General features: G+C 37.1%; 1 long non-coding RNA gene across 1 annotated transcript; it reads right to left on the reverse strand.

Moving 5' to 3' along the window:
* Nucleotides 1-2448: 2448 nt before the first annotated feature.
* On the reverse strand, nucleotides 2449-5956 carry LOC135220932 (uncharacterized). The gene is made up of 3 exons (XR_010315822.1): nucleotides 5820-5956; nucleotides 4229-4607; nucleotides 2449-3481 (listed from the first exon to the last, which is right to left on the reverse strand). It is a non-coding gene; the product is annotated as an uncharacterized LOC135220932 (long non-coding RNA).
* Nucleotides 5957-6796: the final 840 nt, after the last annotated feature.

Genomic DNA, 6796 nt, shown 5'->3' on the forward strand with positions numbered 1-6796 from the left:
GGCATGTGGGGTCAAAGGCCCACCACGCTTTGGGGCAAGAAGCCCAGGTGGGGCTTTTTGCCCCATCTGATCAGTTGGACGTGTAACCAGTGGAGAGAGATGACAGACTAAAACTTATTTGTGCAATGAATGCAGCTGGAGTTTATCTTCCTCCTATATATATATATTGCCTGTAAAAGGATGACTCCACTACTGATCAGCAGCCCATCTGGATCAATTGTTAGATGCACAGCAAATGGGTGGTCTAATGCTGATTGTTTCGAAAACTGGCTACATGACTGTTAAAATTGTTAAGCCAAGTCGAACGGAGAAGCACATTACAATTCCAGATGGCCACCACAATCACAGGACTTTAGCTAGAGAGAATGGAGTTATGTAAAGAAAATTAGTCTACCTTTTTTTACTGGTGTCATTCTTGTTCTTATGTAAAATTTATCCTTTATTTCTTTTATTTGCGCTATTTTTGGTGCTAAATAAAGAAAGTAAATTTATTTCTAATCGTGCTATTACAGCTGTCACGTAGAGGTAGTGTCAATTTATTTTACAATATTGCTAATTTCAGTTCCTATGAACACCAAAAAGTTCCTACGTTTTACAAGAAACTAAGAATTCTTAGATTAATTACTGTATATTTTTCAACATTATTCTTGAATATTTTTGTGTGGAGGGTTAAATATTTTATATTATCAAATATTGACGCCTATTTTTCAATATAAATGGTTGTTTTCATGAAGTACCACAATATCTTAGGTATGGCGCAAAAAGCCCCCAACCTGGGCTTCTTACCCACCCATGGGGTAAAAGGCTCCTTTGTTCTTTTTTTTTTTTTAGGTCATGTTTTTACTATCCTAAATTGCTAACAGCTTCTCACGATTATAGTCGCTGATGCACCAATAACAAAGCTCTCTAGAAATATATCTATTAGGTCAATAGCAGCAATACTGTAAACAATATAAGCATATCTTCTTCAGGGGGATTTCTTACCCCACTCTCCCCTGTAACTATAACCGCATAATGAAACCAGCGAAATACTGGAATATCAAGGAAGCATTTGTACGGATTCCACATCCGTCGTCAGTAATTGTCCGCCACCGAAAACTGTCACTTTCAAGGATACAACCATTCTTGAGAGTTTCTGGAGGAAGAAGATATGGCCGTCTTCAGAAGATGCCACTGCGATTAAGGACCATTATGGAGATAACCTGAGGGCGAGGAACACACTTGATGCTAATAATGATGACAATAAAAACACAAATTTACTAATAACAGTAAACTTCATTAATACCGATCACAATTTAAGGATGTCAGCCATGAAAGAGCGTTGATGTTCAGAAGATTTTCTTCGTCTACTTGAATATACATATTTTCGATAACGTTTTTCTTTCCAAACATTGAAAAGCTGGTTGTTACAGATAAACTTATATCAACTTTATTCAACACAAGCCTTGCATCCAATACTTCCAGTATTCAATCAAATTTAACATAGACAATGGGAACACATATTCTAACGAATTTAACTTAATAATAGATAGATTTATTTTAAATAAACTTATAGACAGATCATCGCCTATAGCAGAAAGTAATCGGCACTTTTTCGAAAATCAGAAAATTCAGTGTTTATCACAAATTTCAGTTTCGATTATTTGGTTGCTGGAACAATTAAAACGTGATGAAAAAAAGTTTTAGAACTTTATAATAAAATTGAGGCATAAGTTTTCCTGTATGTGAAAGTAGTCTAGATAAAAGTAATACTAAGTTAAAGAATTATTAAAACATGAAGATATAAAAAACAATTAAGGCCGAGTGGATTTCGTACTCGGCTACCAATCCGGTGGTCCAGATGTGGTTCGGATCCCACAATAAGCTGTAGGTCCCGTTGCTAGGTAACCAATTGGTTCCTAGCTACGTAAAAATATCTAATCCTTCGGGCCAGCCCTAGGAGAGCTGTTAATCAGCTCAGTGGTCTCATTAAACTAAGATATACTTATTTATTATGCATAATGTAGTTTTGCTCAAGATATGGAAGAGACGGGAGAATCAAGTATGTCATGACAGAAAGCAACATCCTTAATACGACCAAAATGACAATAAACTGTGCGATTTTGTCAGGATAATATATAAAGTATAATTTAGATAATGAAAAACCATTTATCAGTTCGCAGAGGAGACAAGAAATTTGATTCTATATTTCATGCTTTTTTCTAAGCGAATCAAAAATGCAGTACCTAATGTTTAATAGTTGTATCCTCTGCCGTCCTCTGTGAAGCAGTAGTCAACCTTTTCAGTTACAGTAAGCTTGTTTTTTACTCTTATTTTCATCAAGTTTTTTTTTTTAATATTTAAGAAATGTTACCTGAATGAAACTCTTATAAAAAATATTTCTCACTGGTTTGAGAGGATATCCTCATCTTTCACTTTTCTTTATATGAAGGAAATTAAAATACAAAATGGAAACCTTTCTTTTTATGGCCTTTTACCGTTTTACAATACCTAACAGCTCATCATCTAATGCAACAACACCGAGTTATGTCCTGCAGTTTGTTACAGAGAGAGAGAGAGAGGAGAGAGAGAGAGAGAGAGAGAGAGAGAGAGAGAGCATTGCCTTAATTTGTGCTAAATCTGAAATCCAAGAGAAATCTTGTTTGAAAACTAGTGCAATACCGGAAAGTAAACTGAATGGACTCAACAGCCATTTTCAGCTTGTATCCTCCACACACACATACACACACACACACAGCTTCGGCAAACAAAAATTAACATGAATTCAACATCCAAGATGACGAGTTCTCATTGCTTTTTAGTCTTCCTGTTACGACAGTGATTTCATTTCTGCAGTGGAGGTTGTCTCGGTGCAAGTTTATTGTTGATAGAGATGCCAGTAAACACAGAAACAATAAAAAGAACGTAATGAAAATAATAGTTTCATTAAAAAATACATATATAATTTCGAGATGATTTTGAAAGTTCTTGGGGCTTACAAAATCGTTGTTTTCTTTGGCCACATTTATTTGTTTTTATTTTCATGCTTTAATAATTCTTACAAGTGGTATTGCTTTTATCTAGAATACATTTACATACAGGATAACTTATGCCTCAGTTTTATTAGAAACTTCTAAAACATTTTTTATCATAAATAAACTGATTACTTTCCAGTTTTTAATTGTTCCATTAACCAGATCATCTCAATTGAAATTGTGATAAACAATTCATTTTTTGGATTACGAAGCAGTGTTGATTACTTTCTGCTGCAGGCGATGATTTCAGTTAAATCAGACCATTCTCTTCTTCGAAAAGTCGTTCTGCAGAAAACAGAGTTGATTGCTTTCATCAATCGCTCGCACAGTTTATCTTCAGAAAGTTGTGGCTCCAGTGCGATCGCTGAGTGTCCCCGAAAGCTGTGTTGTCCTTTCCTCGGTCCAAGTTCGTCGTCTTTCAAATGCTGTGGAGGCTGGCGCCTGCCTGTCTCCCTGAAGAGCTTATGCTGGGATGGGAAAATAATGATGAGACATTAAGTCATAAAGGTTTCTGGAACTTTCCAGAAAAACATGATGTGTCTGAAGGAATTATGCTTCAAAAGTATTGACTAAAGTGAAACAGAATTATCAACCATAATCATGAAATTATAGTTATTTTACGAATATCAAATGACAATTTATTTGAAATATTTTCAGTTTATAAGACGATTTCATGAAAATAGCAATGGTTTAAGATTTCTAATTCACTACTATGACTGCCTATATATATATATATATATATATATATATATATATATATATATATATATATATATATATATATATATATATGTGTGTGTGTGGTGTGTGTGTGTGTGTGTGTGTGTGTGTGTATGTGTGTGTGTATATGTGTGTGTGTGAGCCAAATGATAATGAAGATGGTTTATCTGAAAGCGTCCATACGAAATATATATATCTGGATAAATATCACTGCTTGGTATCTTTTAATGAAATGTTGGTTACATCAGATTGCTTGGCTTATTATTGCAGAGAAAAAAGCAACGTGAATTTTTAGAATGTCTTTTCGCGTAATTAAGGCAGCATTGGAAGGAGTGATACTGAGTCATTATCTTTGTTGAAATCCTGCGGGTGCATTTCATGCATAGCATTCATGTGCAATTCATCTGTCTCTCTTTTTTTGAGCAGTGGCTGTAAACATAAATGTAAGAATAAAAGAAAGTACCTAAAACCATTTTTAGATTGATATTACTCACGGACGCAGCAGGTGCACAATCCAGAGCACAAAGTCATTGTCTTCAATGAGCAGGTTTTGAAATGATTAAATCCACATCGGCCCTTGCGAGCTATACAGCCCCTGTCTCCACAGGAAGTGAGATCGGCTGCAGAAATGATTCCCCCGACGATCCAGGGCCAAATCAATCCGGTGGTGTTTCGACTTGGCGCTTGCCTAGCTGTCTCCTCCAAGTCGCCCAATCTTTCAAAATCCACTTGAGCTGGAGCCACTGTCTCCGTCCATAGGACTAGGAGGAGCAGGAGTGAAGCCAATGGAAGCCACTTCGACATCGTGATGCTATTTACAAAATTCCGAAGATCTTCTGCTTCCTCGATATCAATGATTTTCTTGAATTACGACTGGAATAAAGACAACAGCAAGTACAACAGTTGGGTATTAACAAAGGTAGTGAAGGGACACTTTCAAAGACCTCATAAACCTCTTTACTTTTTGTGTGTTGTTATTGTCATTTTAATTCTATGTATATCACATCTCCTAATCATTAGTGCTTTTCCAGGCAATGTGATATCATATAGAATTATGAAAATTTGATGGAATCATATAACCCTTTTTTTAGAATCATCGATAACCTTAAACTTTCTTCACTGACTGTTACATGCCAAAAGCTTAATGCAAGGCAGGGTATTCACGCACAGGTTTACCTGTCAGTCTCCCTGTCAGTTCATCGAAACTGACGTTAAAACGTACGTACGTGTGGACGACAGTTTGTGGGCGGAGTCAGTCCACTCACCAAAACTGATGAACTGATGGAATTACCTAAAGTTTTTCGACCGACTGACAGGTGATCGCTCGTGTGGACAGGTAACCAACGATTTTTTATGTCAGTTCGCCGCTGGGCTTTGACTGAGAAGGATCTCAGCTGCTCGGACCAGAATATGAATAAACTATGTATAAGCCTAATTCATTTCATTGTTAGATCATGCGGTGCTACTTGTAGATCGGTGTAAGTCCAAATCTTATGACAGAAAATAAAAAAATTTCCATGCGATAGACAATTTGGTATAAGCTATATCATAAATAACTGAACCAATCACCAGGTCTAATTTAATCTTATTCATTAATATTGTATGAGAATAGGCAGCTCTCTTTAATAGGCAATATTTAGACTACTCTGTTATGCCTTTTTGCTTCTTTTCTGTTTTGAAATGAATTACTGCAGCAGCTAGTCTATGTAACTCTGCATCCTTATCACCCAGCGGAGTTTCCATTGCTGCCATATACCTATGTCGCCACTACGAAGGCTAGGCGAGAAATGAGGGCAATATCCTCGAGTTGACTGTCTGACTGGCAGTTCTACTCTTTACATGTGAACGCTCATCCGTCGAACAGTCGTGGGTAGACTGACTGATAAACCTGAGCGTGAATACCCGGCCCAAGACCAAAGGAAAGTGAAGACCCATTCCAACTCCTGGTTATGTCTTCCGAGGTTTATTCTGCAACTAAATTCACGGATGCACTGTGTTTAGTACCACTACAGACAAAAATAAATAAGATAAAATGTCCCTGTACTCCTAGCATTGCTTTGAGGCTCGAAGTAAGAGAGTCCTCACCTTTTGCGAAGTTCCGGTGAGCTGCTGTGTGGTGGACGCTGCTGGCCTTTTTAAGGGGCAGAGAAGTCACCCCCGCAGTCCTAAACCCAACCTGTCCCTCGGGCCTCCCACATCATCAGAGGCACATTCGAATTAGTCTCTCTCTCTCTCTCTCTCTCTCTCTCTCTCTCATAAGTTACGGACACCAGATCCTCCGTGGTACTATGCCTTCATTCTCTGGTTCATGTTTTATTTATTGTTCGACTGATTTTTTTTCTTACATTTCTGCATCTACAGACCAGTTACAAGCTGGCAGTGTACATAGATTACCATAAGGTGTTTCGATAAAAGTAATGGATTAATCTTTTTTGAAATGATTTTCAACATGGATTTCAACCTCGGTCATCCACATCAATTACGGAGTAGCTATTGTATGAGACGAAAGAAATTAAGAACTTTTCTGTTGAAAGTATCTAATGCGTCACTGATGGTGTATTCTATTCAAATCCAGACGCGTGTTTATTTATTTATTATCATTTTTTTTAAGTTGTTAACTGTCGAGTGGTTGAAAGTATATGACAGGAAACAAGCCCCAAATATCCAAATGCTTCCTAAAATTTATGAACGCTCTTTCAATGTCTGCATCTTTGTGTTTGCTTTTTCCATAACTTCAAGCTTGGTCCTGCTATTCTGGGTAACTTTCTATTTGTTGGATTGAGCTGTTCAGGGGAGAATCCATTTGGTGGCTCCGTCTGACAATTATCCCAGACAAAAACTCACTCATTTTCCACAAAATACTTCATCTGATGTGACAGCTGTTGCTCATGCTTTTGTTTCCTTTGCTTTATTGTGTTTCTCTCTGTTTTCTTTACTGTGTTCGCTGCAACGAAATATGCTTTCTATTTTATATTCGTGAGACCACGGTCGAGGTATGATATACCTAGACCGTTGCGTGAGACAAGCACCAAATAGAGTGTTTCCAGGTTCGTCCCATCTTT

Source organism: Macrobrachium nipponense, chromosome 2 (assembly GCF_015104395.2).
Source record: "Macrobrachium nipponense isolate FS-2020 chromosome 2, ASM1510439v2, whole genome shotgun sequence".
In the NCBI taxonomy this organism is placed as follows: domain Eukaryota; kingdom Metazoa; phylum Arthropoda; class Malacostraca; order Decapoda; family Palaemonidae; genus Macrobrachium; species Macrobrachium nipponense.